This window comes from Microcaecilia unicolor, chromosome 4 (assembly GCF_901765095.1).
Source record: "Microcaecilia unicolor chromosome 4, aMicUni1.1, whole genome shotgun sequence".
In the NCBI taxonomy this organism is placed as follows: Eukaryota; Metazoa; Chordata; class Amphibia; order Gymnophiona; family Siphonopidae; genus Microcaecilia; species Microcaecilia unicolor.
Genome location: NC_044034.1, coordinates 26,988,274 through 27,011,029, shown reverse-complemented (window position 1 = coordinate 27,011,029; position 22,756 = coordinate 26,988,274). Strand labels below are relative to the sequence as shown.

General features: G+C 46.5%; 1 protein-coding gene across 3 annotated transcripts in view; it reads right to left on the bottom strand.

Moving 5' to 3' along the window:
- Nucleotides 1-21,181: 21,181 nt before the first annotated feature.
- The window catches only part of ACER3 (alkaline ceramidase 3), a 107,501-nt gene continuing 105,926 nt past the window's right edge, over nucleotides 21,182-22,756 (bottom strand). Inside the window, exons 12-13 of one of the 3 annotated variants that reach the window (XR_003941857.1) lie at nucleotides 21,901-21,945; nucleotides 21,182-21,355 (exon numbers count right to left, since the gene is read on the bottom strand). The gene's annotated coding sequence lies outside the window, so the exon portion shown is untranslated. Of the gene's footprint in view, nucleotides 21,946-22,756 lie in introns of all 3 variants that reach the window. The other 2 variants (XM_030200061.1, XM_030200062.1) reach the window with 2 other exon arrangements.

The window sequence follows — 22,756 nt, the reverse complement described above, 5'->3', positions numbered from 1 at the left end:
CTCACAGAAGCAGAAGCCTGCGCGGCCACATTGGTGATCTGCAAGGGCCGACTTCTACATGGAATGTTGCTAGTGGAACTCTGGGCAAGTCACTTAACCCTCCATTGCCCCATGTAAGCTGCATTGAGCCTGCCATGAGTGGGAAAGTGCAGGGTACAAATGTAACAAAAATAAAATAGATACTATTGGAGATTCTACATGGAATGTTGCTACTATTGGAGATTCTACATGGAATGTTGCTATTCCACTAGCAACATTCCATGTAGAAGCCTGCACGGCCACATTGGTGATCTGCAAGGGCCGACTTCTACATGGAATGTTGCTAGTGGAACTCTGGGCAAGTCACTTAACCCTCCATTGCCCCATGTAAGCCGCATTGAGCCTGCCATGAGTGGGAAAGTGCGGGGTACAAATGTAACAAAAATAAAATAGATACCATTGGAGATTCTACATGGAATGTTGCTACTCTTTGAGATTCTACATGGAATGTTGCTATTCCACTAGCAACATTCCATGTAGAAGGCTGCGCAGGCTTCTGTTTCTGTGAGTCTGACGTCCTGCACGTACGTGCAGGACATCAGACTCACAGAAGCAGAAGCCTGTGCGGCCACATTGGTGATCTGCAAGGGCCGAGTTCTACATGGAATGTTGCGTACGTGCAGGACGTCAGACTCACAGAAGCAGAAGCCTGCGCGGCCACATTGGTGATCTGCAAGGGCCGACTTCTACGTGGAATGTTGCTAGTGGAACTCTGGGCAAGTCACTTAACCCTCCATTGCCCTATGTAAGCCGCATTGAGCCTGCCATGAGTGGGAAAGCGCGGGATACAAATGTAACAAAAAATAAAAAATATGTGCTGCTTGGAAGGTTGTGTCTGTTTTTTCCAGACAGAATGTTTATATAAAGCTGGTCTTAGTAATTGTGGGGCCCTGTGCAGACCCTCGCCTGCAGCCCGCAACCCCCACCTGCGCCCGCCACTATAAGCCATAATTTATCAGAGTTTAAAAGGAGGTTTAGAGCTCTCGGAACCCCACCTCACCCCATATCTTGATGTTCATCCAACACGTTGCAGTAGAGAGCAGAAGACAGCAGCAGCGATTTTCATACCCCGTCAGCTGCCAAGCCCACAGCCTCCTTGCTGCTGCATCCCACCCTTGTAGAAGCAGAAAGTGACATCAAAAGGGGGCAGGATGCTGCAGCGAGGAGGCTCTGGGCTCGGCAGCCTGCAGGATATGAAAATTGCTACAACTGCCTGATGCTCTCTAATGAAATGTGGATGAACATTAAGGTATGGAGCAGGGAGGTGTTCCGAGACAGGGGGACAGACGTGCCTGAGATTACTACTACTACTACTATTTAGTATTTCTATAGCGCTACAAGGCATACGCAGCGCTGCACAAACATAGAAGAAAGACAGTCCCTGCTCAAAGAGCTATGTAATAAAAGTGAGCCAAGTATAGGACAATCAAGCCATTGTGACATCACTGATGAGGTTGGCTCTTATTGGTGGCCTGAGGCATTATGACATCACAATATTAGCTCTGGTTACAAGAGACTACTACTACTACTACTACTACTATTTAGCATTTCTATAGCGCTACAAGGCGTACGCAGCGCTGCACAAACATAGAAGAAAGACAGTCCCTGCTCAAAGAGCTTACAATCTAATAGACAAAAAATAAATAAAGTAATCAAATCAATTAATGTGAACGGGAAGGAAGAGAGGAGGGTAGGTGGAGGCGAGTGGTTACAAGTGGTTACGAGTCAAAAGCAATGTTAAAGAGGTGGGTTTTCAGTCTAGATTTAAAGGTGGCCAAGGATGGGGCAAGACGTAGGGGCTCAGGAAGTTTATTCCAGGCGTAGGGTGCAGCGAGACAGAAGGCGCGAAGTCTGGAGTTGGCAGTAGTGGAGAAGGGAACAGATAAGAAGGATTTATCCATGGAGCGGAGTGCACGGGAAGGGGTGTAGGGAAGGACGAGTGTGGAGAGATACTGGGGAGCAGCAGAGTGAATACATTTATAGGTTAGTAGAAGAAGTTTGAACAGGATGCGAAAACGGATAGGGAGCCAGTGAAGGGTCTTGAGGAGAGGGGTAGTATGAGTAAAGCGACCCTGGCAATGAGCGACCCTGAGATGCGGGGCCCCTAGGAGCGTGGGGCCCTGTGCGACCGCCCCTGTCACCCCTGCCTAAGACCAGCCCTGAGTGCAGCTCTATATGGGGAGCCAGAGAAAGGGGAAGGCAAGAACAGTTGGCAGAAAACTCCAAATCACAATGGAAGCAATTTCCTGTTAAGAACATTAAAAAAAGCCATGCTGAGTCAGACCAAGGTCCATCAAGCCCAGCATCCTATCTCCAACAGTGGCCAATCTGGGTTAAAAGTACCAATCAGATCCTTACAAAGCAGATCTACTTCTTATATCGCATGTGAAGCAGTGGCTCTCCTGTATTTCCTTTTCCTCAGGAGTTTAGCCGCACCTCTTTTGAACCCCCTCTTCCTTAGTTACATTGACCATGTCCTCAGCCAACTGATGTAACTTTCTACAATTTGTTTTCAATATGCAGGTTGTAAATTACATGGTGTGCCCTGTTTTAGCATTGTTTATAAGTACATAAGTATTGCCACACTGGGACAGACCAAAGGTCCATCAAGCCCAGCATCCTGTTTCCAAGTGGCCAATCCAGGTTATAAGTACCTGGCAAGACCCCAGAACAGTACAATACATTTTATGCTGCTTATCCAAGAAATAAGCAGTGGATTTTCCCCAAGTCATTTTAATAATGGTCTATGGACTTTTCCTTTAGGAAGCCGGGCAAGCCTTTTTTAAACCCTGCTAAGCTAACCACCTTTACCACATTCTCTGGCAACGAATTCCAGAGTTTAATTACACAATTCCAGAGTTTTATGGTTGAACAATTATCCCCATCTTAACCATTTCACTCACCCTACTCATGATTTTATAAACTTCTATTGTATCTTCTTCTCAGACATTTCTTCTCTACGAAGCTGAAGAGCCCTAATCTGTTTAGCCTCTCTTCATATTAGAGGTGTTCCATCCCCTTTATCATTTGTGCTATATCTTTTGTGAGATAAGGAGACCAGAACTGCAATATTTAACAATATTTAACAACCTATAACATAAGCAACCGTGACAACTTGTCCTGGCCCCTTAACACTCTGAACACAAATTAATAAATAACTACACACTCACTTGGGGATTAAGTGGGAACAACTTGGCTGCATCTTTATTAAAAGACATGACAGTATATGACAAAGACAATCAAAACAGGATACTTGTGCCAAACTAATGGGGCAGATGATCAAAAGCCCCGCACTGTTCCAGCACACCTATGATCAGAGATAATTGCATGCAAATTTAAGCACACAATTCTCTCTGATCATGGGGTAAAAGTGCAGGAAGATTGTGTTTGAGCATGTGCTCAGGCACAATCCTCCCACACTTGTTTGACAGGCTTGGGCTGTCAAAAGCCCAGACCTGTCAAACACAGGGGCTGGAGGTCCATGGGACCACCAGACCCCAACTACCCCTGCCCCGAGCCAGGCGACACAGGTTCAGGGGAGGCTGGAGGTCTGGTGGGTCTCCAGCCCCCCTAACCCCCCCCCCCCCAGCATTCCTGAGAAGTCCCTGGTGGCCCAGTGGGCCGCAGTCAATCCCCCCACCCCCTACCTGAAGTTGGAGGAGGGAGGTGGCCTCCTTCCTCTTCCATCGGCTCTGTCTGCAAAATGGCGGCGCCTAGCCCTGCCCAGTGTATCCTGGGATGTGCTGGGCGGGGCTTCATACCATGTAAGGGAGAAACTCCCTTATATAGTGTAAAGCCCCGCCCAGCACATCCCAGCATGCACTGGGCAGGGCTGGATGCCGCCATTTTTCAGGCAGTGCCGATGAAAGAGGGAGGCCACCTCTCTCCTCCAACCTAATGTAGGGGAGTGGGGAAGTGCCGCTAGACCACCAGGTGGGTGGGTGGGGATTGACCGCGGCCCACTGGGTCACCAGGGACATCTCAGGAATGCTGGAGGGGGTTGGAGGGCTGGAGACCCAACGGAGGTCTGTCGGACCTCCAGCTCCCTGTCGCGGGGGGGGGGGGGGGGGGTAAGGTTCATCAGTTGGGTCGAGGTTCCTGCGGGGGGCTGCTGCATTGGGGGGAATGGGAGCCTGCTAGCATGCAAATGTATACCGGACAGGGCTCACCATTCCTCCCCAATAATCTGCAAACCCTAACACCAGCTCCGAGCTGGCTTAGGATTTGCTGCGGCCAGCGAGTCAAGCTTTGGCGTGCTGGTCTCTGATCATTGGGGATGAATAGGTTTAGCATGCATGTGCATGCTACTTGTGCTAAGAGCCCTGTTTTGCATGCTAGTTGCGTTCAGAGCCCGTGAGTGCGTTGTTTCACGCACTCGGGGGGGGGGGGGGGCTCTGAGCATGAGGCAGTAGCAAACGCAAATACTAGTATGGTGCTAACAGCCTCTAGTGCCTGCGTTTGCTTCTAATCATCAGCCCATAAGTTCGTAAAAACCACAATCGGAGCAGTCTACCACCATGAAAAAGACTGACCAATGCACCAGTGGCGTAACAAGGGGGGGTGGGGGCGGTCCGCCCCAGGTGCATGCTGCTGGGGGGGTGCCGCGCACCGGTAAGCGTCGTTGGTTTCCATGCTCCCTCTGCCCCGGAACAGGTTACTGTTACTGAGGGAGCATGGAAACCAACGACGCTGACCGGCGCACGGCACCCCCCCCCCCAGCGGCGTGCACTGGGGGGGGGGTTCTTTCACCGGGGTGGGGGGGTCCCTTCGCAGGGGGGGTCACGCTGCACCCAGGGGGGCAGGACGCATCAGCGATCCGCCCCGGGTGTCAGCGCCCCTCGGAACGCCACTGCAATGCACTAAATGCCCATATCAAGGGATAAGAGAGAATCACAAAGAAAAAGATGCTGTATTATGATTCTTTATGATTGTCTTAGGCATTTTCCTTTACAGGATGGCTGTGGTGTTGGGAAACATTTCATGGCCTATGTGTAGTCTTTGCACAAAACTCCTATCCCTAGTAACACCATTACCGTGTCTGTCTCAAATCACTCTCTTAACCGAATGCCAGATGAACTAGAAACTAGAATCAATTAACTTTAATTACCGAAATTACAACACAGAGTTTAATTATCTTGCAGAACAGAAAAGAGCCGTTTGTGGTGGTGGTGGGGGGGGTTCTCTTGAAACTGATCAGCCATGTTCTTGAAACTGAGATTTAAGAAACAGAATATGATGCCCGATAAAGACGTCCTTCCCTACTTCAGTATGGCCAAACTGTCTTTAGCTCAGACTTTTCCTTAATTTCCGCTGAACTAAGGGACCTTTACATAGGAGGTTTTAGAGGGGCACTGTCTGCCCTTCTCTAGTCCTCTGAAATCATCCCTATCACAACAGAATGATTGAACAGATTCAGTGGAGCTGCCAGATCCTAAGACCTAGCCCATCTGGTGCCACTGTTCTGTTAGACAAAGCAAGAGAGGAGGAAAAGTCCCTCACGTAAACGTGAGCACGGAAGAACAAAGTGAGGAGAACTCAAAGAGGATGGTCAACGAGTCTTTAATTCTGACAAGCTAACCCGACACGGCTGTGTTTCAGCTCAAAGGCCTGTTTGTATCATGTCACTGACAATTGCCGGTTGATCGGTGGTCCAACACAGCGGCTTTTTTCATTTCAACACTGAAAAGTTTTGACAGGCTTTTTATGCTGTTCTTATAAGATTTCTTCAAGTTTGACAAATCGTTTGGTCCCTGACTATTGTAAGATTGCATATCTTCATCCAAGCATTTAAAAAAAAAGACTATTGCTATCAAACTATCACCTGATATTTAAATTTCCATATGTTGCAAAAGTTGCAGAGTAGATTGCATTTAATCATCTTACTGATTTCACTGAAAAAACTGAATCTTCATAAAGAATATAGGTTTTTTTTTTTTAATAAAGACGCGCTAGCATTTTTAGCGTGCGCTAAACGTTAGAGATGCCCATATATTTCTATGGGCATCTCCAGTGGCGTTCTTAGGTGTGCTGCCACCCGGGGCAGATCGCCACTGCGCACTCCCTGGCATATCACCCCCCCCCCCGGGTGCATCATCTCCACCCCCCAAGCGCATCGCTCTTACCTCCTGGGAGGTGCAGGTAGCAGTCGTGCGGCTGTCAGCTCTGCCGGTTCCCTGCCCTGGAACAGGAAGTAATGTCAGAGGGAGCGGAGAACGGGCAGAGCCAACAGCCATGCGGTTGCTCCCTGCACCCTCTTGCAGCATGCAACCAGGGCGGACCGCCCCCATTGCCCCACCCTTGGTATACCACTGAGTGGCTCTAGCATTTAGTATGCACTAAAAAAACTAGCGTGCCTTTGTAAAAGACCCTCCATAATGTTGCTTATTTTGTCAGATCGTTCTGCAGCCTTTGACTTAGTGGAAAATAGATTAGCAGAAATTGGCCTCTCAGGTAAGATCAAAACCAGTACAAACCGTTATCTCTCTGATGGAATGTTTTGTGGATTGGCAGGATTCAATTTCTGCTCCATTTCCTTTACAATGTGGAGTTCCTCAGGGATCCATATTGTCAACTCCTCTTTTTAACATCTTCACGGTCCCGTTAGTTGGTATTATTCAAAGTATAGATTTGACACCACACCGCACACGCGCACCAGATGATACTCAAATATTGACAAAATTTGATCCCAATAATCTGTAGACCACATTGATATTAAATCACAAACTTTGTTACTTCACAATTCTTACAATCTAACAGGCAGATGATCACTCCCTGGCCCTATTTTAGGTAGCGCTCTGGAAATACCGCTCTTCCAACGCCGTAGTAGCACGGTGTTGCGCTATGGCATGATCAGAAGTTAATGTATGCAGATATATGCAGCAGTGTAGCGGCGCTTCAGCGTAGTTAAATGAAGCTAAGTAGCCAGGACACATGCGTACTAATCAGACGTGCTAGGCTACGAACAGCACGCATGTGCGTAGGGCTGCTTGTCGCGTCCTGTCATAAAGCGGGGAATAATCGAACCGGACGTCCAAAATGTGGATGTTTGTGAGAAGGACATCCATGCCTGCTATGCCTCTGACACCCCCTTTATTTACTTGGATTTTGGATCACAATTAGCAGCAGTGGGATTTGAACTGGCCACCTCTGGATTGCAGGACCAGTGCTCTAACCACTAGGCCACTCCTCCACTCCCTTGGAATTTGGCCATTCCTGTGGGGGGCAGTTGAGGACGTCCAAAATGTTTGAAAGAAGGACGTCCATGCCTTCGTTATTCCTCCACTGACACACACATACCTCCCCCCCCCCAGGAACCTGCATACTGCCCCCCACTCCCACAGGGATGGCCAAATTTCAAGGGAGTGGAGTAGAGTCAATCCACACCTGTGTCCCCTCTCTGTAATTCTTTAATTTCTCAGTGGTGTTCTTTCAATTTACTATTATTAAGCATTGATAAGAAATGACCTTCTTCACTGAATCTTCTTCCATCACTAATTGAACCCATTCCTCCAGCATGGTTGAAATTTTCTGATCTTGATCTCTTGTCCTCAGCTTTTCAGCTGGTGACACGTGGAAGAGCATCCTATATAATTCTCACTTCCAACATTCTAATGTGCCTGGTACCGTGGCTCCCTCGGAGGTGGTCTGCTAGGCAGTTTAGAATGCACTGACGTCAGTGATGTCACTGACAGCTGATTCCAAGGCAAGGGAAACAGCTGTCAGTGCCCCCAACCCCTTGGCGCAACACCCAAGCCCCTGCCCTGCAAAACTGCGAGCCAGGCAGGGAGAGGAGTAGGGATACTCCTCCCACTGCCTACCAATCAGCTTTCAGTGCCCCCCCTCAGCGCAACACCCAAGCCCCTCCGCCCCGGCACAGCACCCAAGCCCCTACCCCCCCTCGACGCATCACCCAAGACCCTCCCCCCGGCACATCACCAAAGCCCCTACCCCCCTCTCGGGCACATCAACTCCCTCGCCACCCGCAGCCGCCAATACTAAAGCTGTCCGGCTGCTGCTGCTTCTCCTATGGAGCAGCAGCGGCCGGTACAAAAAGAAAAAAGCCAAAAAAAGATTTTTAACCTGAAACGCGGCTCCGTAGACAGCCATCTGGCATTGGCTGTCGTCACTGCAGCCGCTCCTCCTCTCCCCTCCACGTCACTGCCCCTGCAAGAAGACCCCGGAGGAGCGCAGCGACGTCAGAGGGGAGAGGAGGAGCGGCTGCAGGGATGACAGCCAATGCCAGATGGCTGTCTATGGAGCCGTGTTTCAGGTTTAAAATCTTTTTTTGGCTTTTTTTCTTTTTGTACCGGCCGCTGCTGCTCAACAGGAGACACAGCAGTAGCCGGACAGCGTTAGTATTGGCGGCTGCGGGTGGCGAGGGAATTGATGTGCCCGAGGGGGGGAGATAAGGGCTTGGGTGATGCGCTGGGGGGGGGGGGGGTAGTGGTTTGGGTGATGCACCGAGGGGGGAGGGGAGGGTCGCTGGACATGGGTGGCTGCAGGGGGAGAGGAGGGTCGCTGGACATGGATGGCTGCGGGGGGGGGGGGGGACAGGGAAGAGGGAGGTGGGGAGGGGGTTCTGAGACCAGATGGGTGGCTGCAGGGGAGACAGAAGGGATGCTGCAGGGGGGGGCGGGGGAGAGGAGGGTCACTGGACATGGGTAGCTGCAGGGGGGGCAGGGGAGAGAGGTGGGTTGCTGGACATGGGTGGCTACAGGGGGGCAAGGGGAAAGGAGAGGAGGGTCATTGGACATGGGTGGCTGCAGGGGGGCAGGGGAGAGGAGGGTCACTGGACATGGGTAGCTGCAGGGGGAGAGGAGGGTTGCTGGACATGGGTGGCTGCGGGGGGGGCAGGGGGAGAGGAGAGTCGCTGGACATGGGTGGCTGCAGGGGGGGCAGGGGGAGAGGAGAGTCGCTGCACATGCGTGGCTGCAGGGGCAGAGGAGGGTTGGTGGGGAGGGGGTCCTGAGACCAGATGGGTGGCTGCAGGGGGGGGGCAGGGGAGACAGGAAGGACGCTGCAAGGGGGGGGATTACCTTGCTAGCGCCCGTTTCATTGCCTACCGAAACGGGCCTTTTATACTAGTTTTCAATAAGAACTTCTAAGTCGGACTTTGAATGTTTTGCACTAAATGTCCCAAATCCAAATAGGAAATGTGGCCATTTTCAAAAGTGCAAACGTCTTCCCCCCCCCCCCCCCCCCCAAAAAAAAAAAAAAAAAAAACCATTTGTAACAAAGTTCTGTGCTCTGTGTGTTTATGTCTTCAGGCCATTTTCAAAATCAAAAAAAAACCTGTACAAGTGAAAAACATAGAAAGTTGAGCCATTGGGATGTAGGAGGAGACCGCATTTTTAGCAGACTGGTCCTGCAGACATCCCAGGAGAGCAATGACGAACCCTAGGAGGCACTGTTGTGGATTTCATATACAGTGGTGGAAATAAGTATTTGATCCCTTGCTGATTTTGTAAGTTTGCCCACTGACAAAGACATGAGCAGCCCATAATTGAAGGGTAGGTTATTGGTAACAGTGAGAGATAGCACATCACAAATTAAATCCGGAAAATCACATTGTGGAAAGTATATGAATTATTTGCATTCTGCAGAGGGAAATAAGTATTTGATCCCCCACCAACCAGTAAGAGATCTGGCCCCTACAGACCAGGTAGATGCTCCAAATCAACTCGTTACCTGCATGACAGACAGCTGTCGGCAATGGTCACCTGTATGAAAGACACCTGTCCACAGACTCAGTGAATCAGTCAGACTCTAACCTCTACAAAATGGCCAAGAGCAAGGAGCTGTCTAAGGATGTCAGGGACAAGATCATACACCTGCACAAGGCTGGAATGGGCTACAAAACCATCAGTAAGACGCTGGGCGAGAAGGAGACAACTGTTGGTGCCATAGTAAGAAAATGGAAGAAGTACAAAATGACTGTCAATCGACAAAGATCTGGGGCTCCACGCAAAATCTCACCTCGTGGGGTATCCTTGATCATGAGGAAGGTTAGAAATCAGCCTACAACTACAAGGGGGGAACTTGTCAATGATCTCAAGGCAGCTGGGACCACTGTCACCACGAAAACCATTGGTAACACATTACGACATAACGGATTGCAATCCTGCAGTGCCCGCAAGGTCCCCCTGCTCCGGAAGGCACATGTGACGGCCCGTCTGAAGTTTGCCAGTGAACACCTGGATGATGCCGAGGAGTGATTGGGAGAAGGTGCTGTGGTCAGATGAGACAAAAATTGAGCTCTTTGGCATGAACTCAACTCGCCGTGTGTGGAGGAAGAGAAATGCTGCCTATGACCCAAAGAACACCGTCCCCACTGTCAAGCATGGAGGTGGAAATGTTATGTTTTGGGGGTGTTCTCTGCTAAGGGCACAGGACTACTTCACCGCATCAATGGGAGAATGGATGGGGCCATGTACCGTACAATTCTGAGTGACAACCTCCTTCCCTCCGCCAGGGCCTTAAAAATGGGTCGTGGCTGGGTCTTCCAGCACGACAATGACCCAAACATACAGCCAAGGCAACAAAGGAGTGGCTCAGGAAGAAGCACATTAGGGTCATGGAGTGGCCTAGCCAGTCACCAGACCTTAATCCCATTGAAAACTTATGGAGGGAGCTGAAGCTGCGAGTTGCCAAGCGACAGCCCAGAACTCTTAATGATTTAGAGATGATCTGCAAAGAGGAGTGGACCAAAATTCCTCCTGACATGTGTGCAAACCTCATCATCAACTACAGAAGACGTCTGACCGCTGTGCTTGCCAACAAGGGTTTTGCCACCAAGTATTAGGTCTTGTTTGCCAGAGGGATTAAATACTTATTTCCCTCTGCAGAATGCAAATAAATTCATATACTTTCCACAATGTGATTTTCCGGATTTAATTTGTGATGTGCTATCTCTCACTGTTACCAATAACCTACCCTTCAATTATGGGCTGCTCATGTCTTTGTCAGTGGGCAAACTTACAAAATCAGCAAGGGATCAAATACTTATTTCCACCACTGTAAATGCTCCCAGGTACACATCTCACCGTTGCTCCCTTATCTTGTCTGCTGAGCCCTCCAAAACCCACCCAAAACCCACCACCCACAACTACACTACTACAATAGCCCTTATGGGTGGAGGCACCTATGTATGGGTACAGTGGGTTTCTGGTGAGTTTTGGAGGGTTCACAGTTTCCACCACAAATGTAACAGGTAGTGGGGGGGGGGGGAGGTATGGGCCTGGGTCTACCTGTCTCTTGTGCACTGCACCCACCACTTCAATACTCCGGGGATCTGCATGCTGCTCTAATGGACCTGGCTATTATGTCTGAGGCTGTCATTGAGGCTGGTAAGTAATATTTTTAATCACATTTTTGGGAGGGGGGGGGGGGGGGTCACTGACCGCTGGAGGAGTAAATGGAGGGATCATCCCCGATTCCCTCCAGTGATTATCTGGCCATTTAGGGCACCTTTTTGTTCCTTATTCGTTCTGAAAGCAGGTCTAGACCAAAACATTGAAGCTTTCCCCCTAGACGTTTTCATTTTGTTCCATTGTGGCTGTAAAATGTTCAAGTGTTAGGCACGCCCTAATCCCGGACCTTCAAAATGCTCCAACATGCCATCCAAATAGTCTTTATAACACTTTTTGGACGTCTTTCTCTTTTGAAAATGAGCCCCATAGTTTATCAATGGGTTCGCTCCCACCTTCCTGGAAACAGGCGCGGCTGTCTGCCCAGTTTTGAAAAAAACAACTCTTGATCCTACTGTTTCATCCAACTATCGTCCTGTATCAATGCTTCCTTTTCTTTCTAAGTTGACAGAGAAAATTGTATTTGATCAACTTCTCTCACAGGACGAGTCCTTCATCCATGGCAATCTAGATTCCACACCGGCCACAGTAAAGAAACAATCATCAGTTCTCTATTCGGTGAATTATGATATAATTTGGAAAGAGGTTCCACTGCTTTTTTAGTCTCTCTTGATTTATCTGCAGCTTTCAGTCTTGTTAACCATTGTCTTCTTCATAGACTGGCTTTTATCAACATACATAGTAACATAGCAGATGACAGCAGAAAAAGACCTGCACGGTCCATCCAGTCTGCCCAAGAAATGTGCCACTTTTTTGTGTATATCTTACCTTGATTTGTACCTGTCTTTTCAGGGCACAGACCGTACAAGTCTGCCCAGCACTATCCCCGCCTCCCACTATCGGCTCTGGCACAGACCGTAGAAGTCTGCCCAGCACTATCCCCGCCTCCTAACCACCAGCTCCGCCTCCCACTACCGGCTCTGTTATCCAATCTCAGCTAAGCTCCTGAGGATCCATTTCTTCTGAACAGGATTCCTTTATGTTTATCCCACGCATGTTTGAATTCCGTTACCGTTTTCATCTCCACCACCTCCCGCGGGAGGGCATTCCAAGCATCCACCACTCTCTCTGTGAAAAAATACTTCCTGACATTTTTCTTGAGTCTGCCTCCCTTCAATCTCATTTCATGTCCTCTCGTTCTACCGCCTTCATAACTCCGGAAAAGGTTCGTTTGCGGATTAATACCTTTCAAATATTTGAACGTCTGTATCATATCACCCCTGTTTCTCCTTTCCTCCAGGGTATACATGTTCAGGTCAGCAAGTCTCTCCTCGTACGGTTTGCAACGCAAATCCCATACCATTCTCGTAGCTTTTCTTTGCACCGCTTTGATTCTTTTTACATCCTTAGCAAGATACGGCCTCCAAAACTGAACACAATACTCCAGATGGGGCCTCACCAACGACTTATACAGAGGCAACACTCCCTTTCTTCTGCTGGTCACACCTCTCTCTATACAGCCCAACAACCTTCTAGCTACGGCCACCGCCTTGTCACACTGTTTCATCGCCTTCAAATCCTCAGATACTATCACCCCAAGATCCCTCTCCCCGTCCGTACCTATCAGACTCTCGCCGCCTAACACATACGTCTCCTGTGGATTTCTATTCCCTAAGTGCATCAACTTGCATTTCTTGGCATTGAATTTTAATTGCCAAATCTTAGACCATTCTTCTAGCTTCTTCCGTTTTTTTTTTTTTTTTACACAACTGTTCTTTTTTTGTCTCTACTGTGGATGCTTCTGTCACCTCTTCACCAATTCTACCTCTATCCTGCAGTGTCCCTCAAGGGTCTCTACTTTCTTCTCTTTTAATATTTATCTTGGTCCATTAGCATCGATGATTCAGTCCTGTGGTGTTTCTTCTTATCTTTATGCAGATGATATTCTGTTAGTTAGTTGTTTTTTTTTAACTCCGATTCACCTACAATTGATCTCACACCTGTACAATCTTTTTTTTTTATAAGGTAGCCCTCTGGCTGAAGGATCACCACCCGATTTTAAATGCTGATAAAACTGTACGTTGGTTGTCAAACTACGATATTATTCCTCCATCTTTAGCTCTCTCAGGGATACCCATTGCTCCGGAAACCTCATTTTCATTAGCTTGGGATAATGACTCACATTTATCCTTACTCAGCGTATTTCATCGGTGCTGACAGCATTAGCCTAACTGAGGCTTCGGGGCCTACTCTGTGTCAGCCAAAGGCCTCTGGAAGAGCAGCTCTGACATTCTCCCTCCCGCCTCCTTGTCTGATCCTGGGAATGTCAGTACAGGATGTTTCCTGCCTCTGGATGTTTTTACACCTGTATTTCCGAGCAATAAAACAGACCAGATTCAGTGCACATGAAAACAATAGAAATAAACCACTGTCTCCTTAAACTGTGTCCTCACAGGAATTCACACCTCTTTGGTAAAACTAAACAAATTATATCACAGGCCCGTACGTGGGAAAAGAAGACATCCATTATGTCCCCAGAGGTTAGATGTCAGCTTTGGCTTTGGTTCCCTTCCTTGGACCCAGGTCCACTTCTTAGGGGCTTTGAGTTTTGTAATACAATAATACAACACACAAGTGTGGCTTAGCAAAAGGTATTTTATCTAGAGATAGGCTTACAGCACCTAAGGCAGAAAGATAATACAGGATTGCTTCTGTATGTCTCAGGGTCTGCCTGTCTTTCTGATTCTGTTTGTGTATCTGTCCTTCTGTCATGGCTAAGGAGGGGGATGTGTGTGGAATGGCTGAAGATAGGAATGAGATGTGTGGACCTGTGTCTGAAGGTTTGTGTCTGTGTATGCTTGTGTGTGTGATTTTCTTTGTCCCTCTCTGGGTTTAAATGACCGAATTATTTTTCCAGGCACCGGCCTGTGATATAATTTGGTTAGTTTTACCAAGGAGGTGTGAATTCCTGTGAAAGCACAGTTTATAGAGACAGTGGTTTATTTCTATTGTTTTCCTGTGCACTGAATCTGGTCTGTTTTATTGCTCAGACGCACAGGTGTTGAAACAAAATATGAAAGCGCAAGCCCCATAAGAGAGAAACTACACTGGCTCCCACTTAAGGAACGCATTGCGTTCAAGATCTGCACGATTGTACACAAAATCATTCACGCAGAAGCCCCAATATACATGCTAAACCTAGTGGACCTACCTCCCAGAAACCGCCACAAGATCATCCTGCAAATTTCTCAACTTGCACTACCCCAGCTGCAAAGGACTTAAATACAAGCGGATGCACGCCACCACCTTCTCTTACATGAGCACGCAGCTATGGAATGCATTACCTACAGCCTTGAAAGCAATCAACGAAATAACTATCTTTCGAAAATCTCTGAAAACGTTCTTCTTCAACCAGGCCTACAATGAGAGCCTACCACCTTAATAAGTCACCTCACCAACCCACTCAATTAGGAATGCCCACCTTCTATAACTACCCAATCACTCTCTTCCTTCTTCTCTCTTCCCTTCCTTCCATAAAGGAATCCTGTGCAGGAAGGGATCCTCAGGAGCTTAGCCTAGAATGGGTGGCAGAGCTGGTGGTTGGGAGGTGGGGCTAGTGCTGGGCAGACTTATACGGTCTGTGCTGGGGCTGGTGGTTGGGAGGCGAGGATAGTGCTGGGCAGACTTATACAATCTGTGCCAGAGCTGGTGGTGGGAGGCGGGGATAGGCTGGCCACACTTATACGGTCTGTGCCCTGAAGAGGTCAGTACAAATAAAAAAGTAGCACATGTGAATTTAGCTTCTTGGGCAGACTGGATGGACCGTGCAGGTCTTTTTCTGCCGTCATCTACGTTACTTTGATCGCTACACACTACTAACTGTATCTGATATCCTGAAATGACAATGTTAACAAATCTATGTAAGCCACATTGAGCCTGCAAATAGGTGGGGGAATGTGGGATACAAATGCAATAAATCAATCCTGTACTGACATTCCCAGGGAACAGACTAGGAGGGGGGAGGGAGAATGTCAGAGCTGCTCTCCCAGAGGCCTTTGGCTGACACAGGGTAGGCCCTGAAGCCTCAGTTAGGCTAATGCTGACAGGTGCTTCATTCATACTTTTAACATCCACGCAGATTATGGTTAGTTCGTAATAACACAGCTTTGCACACTCTTTTATCATGCCTATATAACAACATGTATTGATTATTGCAATATTATATAGGCTAGTCTTCCATCTTCTAGCCTTAAGAGACTACAATCTCTACAGAATAGGCTGCATGGGTTCTCTGCAGAGCTAAACGTTGAGATTCAGTGATTCCTCTTTTTCAGCGTTTACAGATTCTCTTTACAATTTAAAGTTTTAGGGCACTACGAGAGGGTACTCCTGACTACTTATCATGCTGTAGTACCCCTTCTCTTCCTTCAAGATGTTTACAGTCTCTTAACAATCACAGGTTAGTCTTCCATCTTCATCCCAGGCACGTTGGGAAATTACAAGCAGCTTGGCCTTTTATTTTCTTGCCCCATATCTCTGGAACAACCTGCCTTTGACCTTGCGGTTGGAGCACTCTTTAAAACAGGAGTGGCCTAGTGGTTAGGGTGGTGGACTTTGATCCTGGGGAACTGAGTTTGATTCCCACTTCAGGCACAGGCAGCTCCTTGTGACTCTGGGCAAGTCACTTAACCCTCCATTGCCCCATGTAAGCCGCATTGAGCCTGCCATGAGTTGGAAAGCGAAAGCACGGGGTACAAATGTAACAAAAATAAAAGATACTATTGGAGATTCTACATGGAATGTTGCTACTATTGGAGATTCTACATGGAATGTTGCTATTCCACTAGCAACATTCCATGTAGAAGCCTGCGCGGCCACATTGGTGATCTGCAAGGGCCGACTTCTACATGGAATGTTGCTAGTGGAATAGCAACATTCCATGTAGAATCTCAAATAGTAGCAACAGTGGAGGAGTGGCCTAGTGGACTTTGGTCCTGGGGAACTGAGTTTAATTCCCACTTCAGAGTGGCCTAGTGGACTTTGGTCCTGGGGAACTGAGTTCGATTCCCACTTCAGGCACAGGCAGCTCCTTGTGACTCTGGGCAAGTCACTTAACCCTCCATTGCCCCATGTAAGCCGCATTGAGCCTGCCATGAGTGTGAAAGCGAAAGCACGGGGTACAAATGTAACAAAAATAAAAGATACTATTGGAGATTCTACATGGAATGTTGCTACTATTGGAGATTCTACATGTAGAAGGCTGCGCAGGCTTCTGTTTCTGTGAGTCTGACGTCCTGCACATATGTGCAGGACGTCAGACTCACAGAAGCAGAAGCCTGCGCAGCCACATTGGTGATCTGCAAGGGCCGACTTCTAGTGGAATAGCAACATTCCATGTAGAATCTCAAATAGTAGCAACAGTGGAGGAGTGGCCTAGTGGTTAGGGTGCTGGACTTTGGTCCTGGGGAACTGGGGTCAATTCCCACTGCAGGCACAGGCAGCTCCTTGTGACTCTGGGCAAGTCACTTAACCCTCCATTGCCCCAGGTACAAATAAGTACCTAAGCTGCATTGAGCCTGCCATGAGTGGGAAAGCGCAGGGTACAAATAAAAAAAAAAAAGGTCAGTCTCAGAGCTGGTTTCAGTGGCATCTGAATTGTTTTATATATATGTATTGATGCTTTATCTTTGCTGCCTTTCCTGCCATTTGACTGGTGCTCCTTTTTCTTTGATTTTAAGTTTTATATGTTTTTTAAAAAATTGTAAATTGCTTACACTTGAATTGCCACCATGAGTTGGCAATTAATCAAAATCCAAATAAACAAAATCATAATCTTACCTCTTCTTTAGGGACTCTCTCAACCCTTGCTAATTTAGGAAACATTTTGGCCTATTTTGCAAAGTATTATCTATCCACAATAGATTAGCTTTATCTGGATTTATTTTCAAGTCTACTGAACAGAACCAGGCAAATAACATATCAAAAACCTTGCTCGTAATAGAATAAACTGACATTAACTCTTTCCATGGAAAAATGTTACGTCAACACAGTCATGGACAAAAGCAACCTGTATGCGGCAATTTCAGTTGGAGGGACTCCAACAGTCAGAAATTCTATCGGAGCATGCTGGTTTGAGTATGCAGTGAGCACTCATAGAAACACCGAAAAATGTAGGCAAAGACCATATGGCCTATCCTGTCCGTCCATTCATGCCATCTACTCTCCCTATCACTCCCTTAGAGATCCTATGTACTCATCCCAAGCTCTCTTGAATTCAGATACTGTTTTGTCTCTACCACTTCCACCGGGAGGCCATTCCATGAATTCGCCACCCTTTCTGTGAAGTGTTTCATTAGGTTACTTCTGAGTCTATCCCCTTTCATCCTATGCCCCCTCGTTCCAGAACTTCCTTTCAGTTGAGACTCACCTACATGGCATAAATGCACAGGAGGCATTTAAATGTATCCATCATATCTCCCCCTCTCCCGCATTTCTTCCAAAGTATATATATATATATATATTGAGATCATTAATACTGTCCCCCATGCACTTTATGACAAAGACCACTGACTATTTTAGTAGCCGCCCTCTGGATCGACTCCATCCTGTTTATATGTTTTTGAAGGTGTGGTCTCTAGAATTGTACACAACATTCTAAATGAGGGTCTCACCAGAGTTTTATACAGGGGCATCATCACCTCCTTTTTCCTACTGGCCACTCCTTTTTACGTGGAGGGGCATACTCGAAAGGGGCGCCCAAGTTTTCCTCAGGACGTCCCGGCGAAGGGGTGGGGAAACCCATATTATCGAAATAAGATAATCTTATGTTTCTATAATACGGTCGGGGACGCCCAAATCGTGAAATGTAGGTCGACCTTAGAGATGGTCGTCCCCGATTTTCAGCGATAATGGAAACCGAGACGCCCATCTCATAAACAACCAAATCCAAGCCATTTGGTTGTGGGAGGAGCCAGCATTCGTAATGCACTGGTCCCCCTCACATGCCAGGACACCAACAGGACACCCTAGGGGGCACTAAAGGACTTCAGAAATTGCTCCCAGGTGCATAGCTCCCTTACCTTGTGTGCTGAGCCCCCCAAAACCCACTCCCCACAACCATAGCCCTTATGGGTGAAGGGGGGCACCTACATGTGGGTAGTGTGTTTCTGGTGGGTTTTGAAGGGCTCACATTTACCACCACAATTGTAACAGGTGGGGGGGATGGGCCTGGGTCCGCCTGCCTGAACTGCATTGCACCCAATACAACTGCTCCAGGGACCTGCATACTGCTGTCATGGAGCTGGGTATGATATTTGAGGTTGGCATAGAGGCTGGAAAAATATTTTTTTACATTTTTTTTTTGAGGGTGGGAGGGGATTAGTGACCACTGGGGGAGTAAGGGGAGGTCATCCCCAATTCCCTCCGGTGGTCATCTGGTCATTTAGGGCACATTTTTGTGGCTAGGTCGTAAAAAAAAAAAAGGACCAGGTAAAGTCGTCCAAGTGTCCTGTTCCATTCTTAGTACCTGGTAGTATGCTCTCACTATTGGCAGTAGAGCCTCTCCTTGCAATTTAAGCATTTCCCTGAAATATTTCCTGGCCATTTCAATAGGTGCAATCAAAGGTGACCTTGGAAAGTTCAAGAACCTTGCAAGTATTTTTCCTCAACTGATTCTCCATTTTTTTTCCCCTTAATGAGAGCTCTAAAGTGGCCACTTTGGCAGATTGCTGGTCCCGTGCTTGGGCCTAGACATTCAATGTTCCCGATACAGAGTTTAAATCGGAGGAAAACTTAAAAAAACACCACCTTGCTCAAAGAAGAATTCAAAGTATTTAAAGCTTCCCACAGTGTGTCCGAAATTACAACCGTTGGCTTAACCAGCTTGCTCACCAGTTCCATGGAAGCTTATTCCCCATTTTGAATCATCAGAGTGCTCTGGTTACAGATTCCCCTGGGGGAGAATGGGTACACCGGGAGGTACTCCAAAAGCTGCAGTGGTATGAAAACCGTCTCTCTCTGACTGCTCTTCTGTCCAGCTTCAAGAGCTTCCAGGTTGCGATGGAGCTGACCTCGGCGCAAGGCATAAGAAAACCCCGTTAACATTGCTGCCGGAGGACATCACCCAAAAAGAGAAATCTGGATGAATGTGGACCAAAAAGACAATGTTATAAGCTCAATCTAAATGCTGAAATACATTTTAAACAAATTTAAAATTGCCCTTCCCTGCCTATATTTTCTTCAGTCTCTTTTGTGCACAAATATTGCCCCTTCATTTTAAACGGTAGACCATGATTGATTATTTTTTAAAAAATGTATTGAGAAGACAATGATGATTTTCCCGCGACAACCTTTAATTTCACCTAGAGAAATGTTGAAAAATTACTTTAAAGAAATATTAGAAATAGAAGACAATGATATACCACCCTTTTCACAGGTCTTTTATATTCCTGTGAGGGTTTTGGACAGTCAACAAAGGAATAATATTCAAAATGATCAACCACTTGATGTTTCAGCTTTGCTCGAAATGTCAGATACAGAGCAAATAACAGCTAATACTTTGTTGGCTACAGTAGCGTTACCCTATGACAAGATCTGGATCTTTAAAAAAATCTTTCAGAAGAAAGATAAAATTTTTCGTGGTTTGCAAACTCGTGTTTTTCCAGATCTAGCGAGGGAAACGCAAAGGCGACGGAAAGTTTTTTGCAAATGAAGCAGGAGGTACTCCAAATGGGAGCAACATTTTATCTTAAATACCCATGTAAATGTTTAATTTCCTACCAGTCAGTGAAATATGTATATTTTGATCCGGACCAATTGTCCTCCTTTATAACAGCTAGAAGAGCTCTTATATAAGAAAAACCGAATAGAAACCCGTCTGAAACTCAATTTGATGTAAAGATTATTTTCCTTTGTCTCCTTTATAGGACTATTGGACTCTGGTAGTGGACTTATATGAAACTGTAGAATTATTTAATTTGTGTACAGATAATTTCCTTAGAATTATTACCATAGTGGAATTTTTCTTTTGCAAGTGATATGCTTGTATAAAATGTATAATAATTACTACTACTATTTAGCATTTCTATAGCGCTACAAGGCGTACGCAGCGCTGCACAAACATAGAAGAAAGACAGTCCCTGATCAAAGAGCTTACAATCTAATAGATAAAAAATAAAGTAATCAAATCAATTAATGTGTACAGGAAGGAGGAGAGGAGGGTAGGTGGAGGCGAGTGGTTACAAGTGGTTACGAGTCAAAAGCAATGTTAAAGAGGTGGGCTTTCAGTCTAGATTTAAAGGTGGCCAAGGATGGGGCAAGACGTAGGGGCTCAGGAAGTTTATTCCAGGCGTAGGGTGCAGCGAGACAGAAGGCGCGAAGTCTGGAGTTGGCAGTAGTGGAGAAGGGAACAGATAAGAAGGATTTATCCATGGAGCGGAGTGTACGGGAAGGGCGAGTGTGGAGAGATACTGGGGAGCAGCAGAGTGAGTACATTTAAAGGTTAGTAGATTTAAAATTTTAAATAGGTTAGAAGATTTAAAGAGATTTAAACGTTAAAAAAAAAAAAGTCAATGATGTACTTGATGCAGTCTAATAATTTTCATTCTTTTCTCAGCAGAAGAACCTTTTAGTTCTGTACCATTTTCTTTTAATTGCCTTTTATGGAATATAACAATAGTGCTGGTTTGCAAGAAAATGTAAAAATGGACAGAATCAATGGCAAAAGCAATTCTGTATCTGCACAACTGGAGAAAATTAGGGGCATTCATATGTATCAATTTGAGTGTGTGTTGCTACATTTCCTCTAAATATAAGTAACGCACAAGTCACCCAAAATATATTGCAAAACACAGGCCTACAATTTTATTTTTAACATTCGTCTGTTGAGTGATACATTGAACTATGTAGTTCCGAAACCAGAATTTATGAATACATATTGAATGGTATTACAGAAACTTTTTCATACACTTTGTGCTTCAATACAGATTAGCCAAATTCTTTTGAAACCGTACCTAGTTAAAAAAAAAACAACAACAAATCACTGGATTTATTTGCAGAATGTGATTTCAATTTAGAACATCTAGGACGAAAGGCAGAGGTAGATCTGAAAGGGATGCCGTTTCATACTGTAACGCTGTCATGGTACTCTTCAAAGTGGCAACTGCTTTTTCACTGCTTGAAGTCCTGGCATTACAAAGCCAAGAAATAAGATTACAGCTTTTGTTCCACAAGACGGAAAGGTCTTGAGGATTAATACTGTTAACCACTGCTGTCGTCAGGTAGTCCACTTATTTATTAACGGGCCTCAACGACAAGAAACGAACAAGGTCAATAAACTATTTTTTATAGAGAAAAGTTGTTAATCAAATTAAACACATTCATTAATGAAGAGCCCTAGCTAAATGGATGTGGTATAAAATATAGCAATAGCCTTCAGAGAAGGCAAGTGGCTGCTTCCATGCATTGCACTGTCAGTCGGTAACATGGAAGTAGGACAACTCTAGTCCCTCCAAGGGCCACAAAACATAATGAATATTCACTAGATTTACATACGTACATTTTTTTGTTCATGGACCAGGTTGATTTCCATATTTTAGTAAGTCTGCAAAAATAAACCTGATTTCAGTCCTGCATTAGAATACCACAGTTCTGGAGCCACAGTTACTGTACAATAGTACTGTCTTTTAGTATCAAACATATAAACGGCAAGTGACCGACTCACCTGCAAATGCGCAGTAGAGACTTCCCTCTCTGTCCCGCCCTCGCGTCAAAAGACGTGATGACGTCAGAGGGCGGAACAGAGAGGGAAATGGAGTCGGAGTCACTGTCGGGCGCTGCCGCCTGGAAACGAACATCGCGCGCACCAACCTCCACCCTCCCCCCCCACCACTCCCGCCCTCCTCCGCATCGGGCCCCCTGCACTGATCTGACAGCGTCTCTCACCTCCGTTTGGAAGCACTGCAGGCAGCAGCAGAGCGATCTGCTGCTGCCTGCAGCGCTTTCACGCGGAGGTGAGAGGCGCTGTCAGGTCAGTGCAGGGGGCCCGGCACGGAGGGGGGAGGGAGTGGCGGCGAGGAGGGTAGCTGGAAATCTCGCCCGTTTTTACGGCTAGTAAAGGTAATAAATCAACGGTGGAAGTCATGACTACTCCTAAACCTTTCGCTGGCCTTCCCTATACTGCTAAAGTAATCTTCTCTCTCTGTATTTTCTTTTCCTTCCTATCGGTAGTTCCTTTGTTTGATGCTTTATTTTTGAATTGTAAACTGCTTTGCTTGATTTTGAAAGACAGCATATCAACAGTACAGTAAACAATAAACAGAAAAAAAAAGCAAAAATAAAAAAAGGAGAAATTAAGTGACGTCTTTTTTTTATTGGACTAACTTAATACATTTTTTGACAAGCTTTAGAAGGCA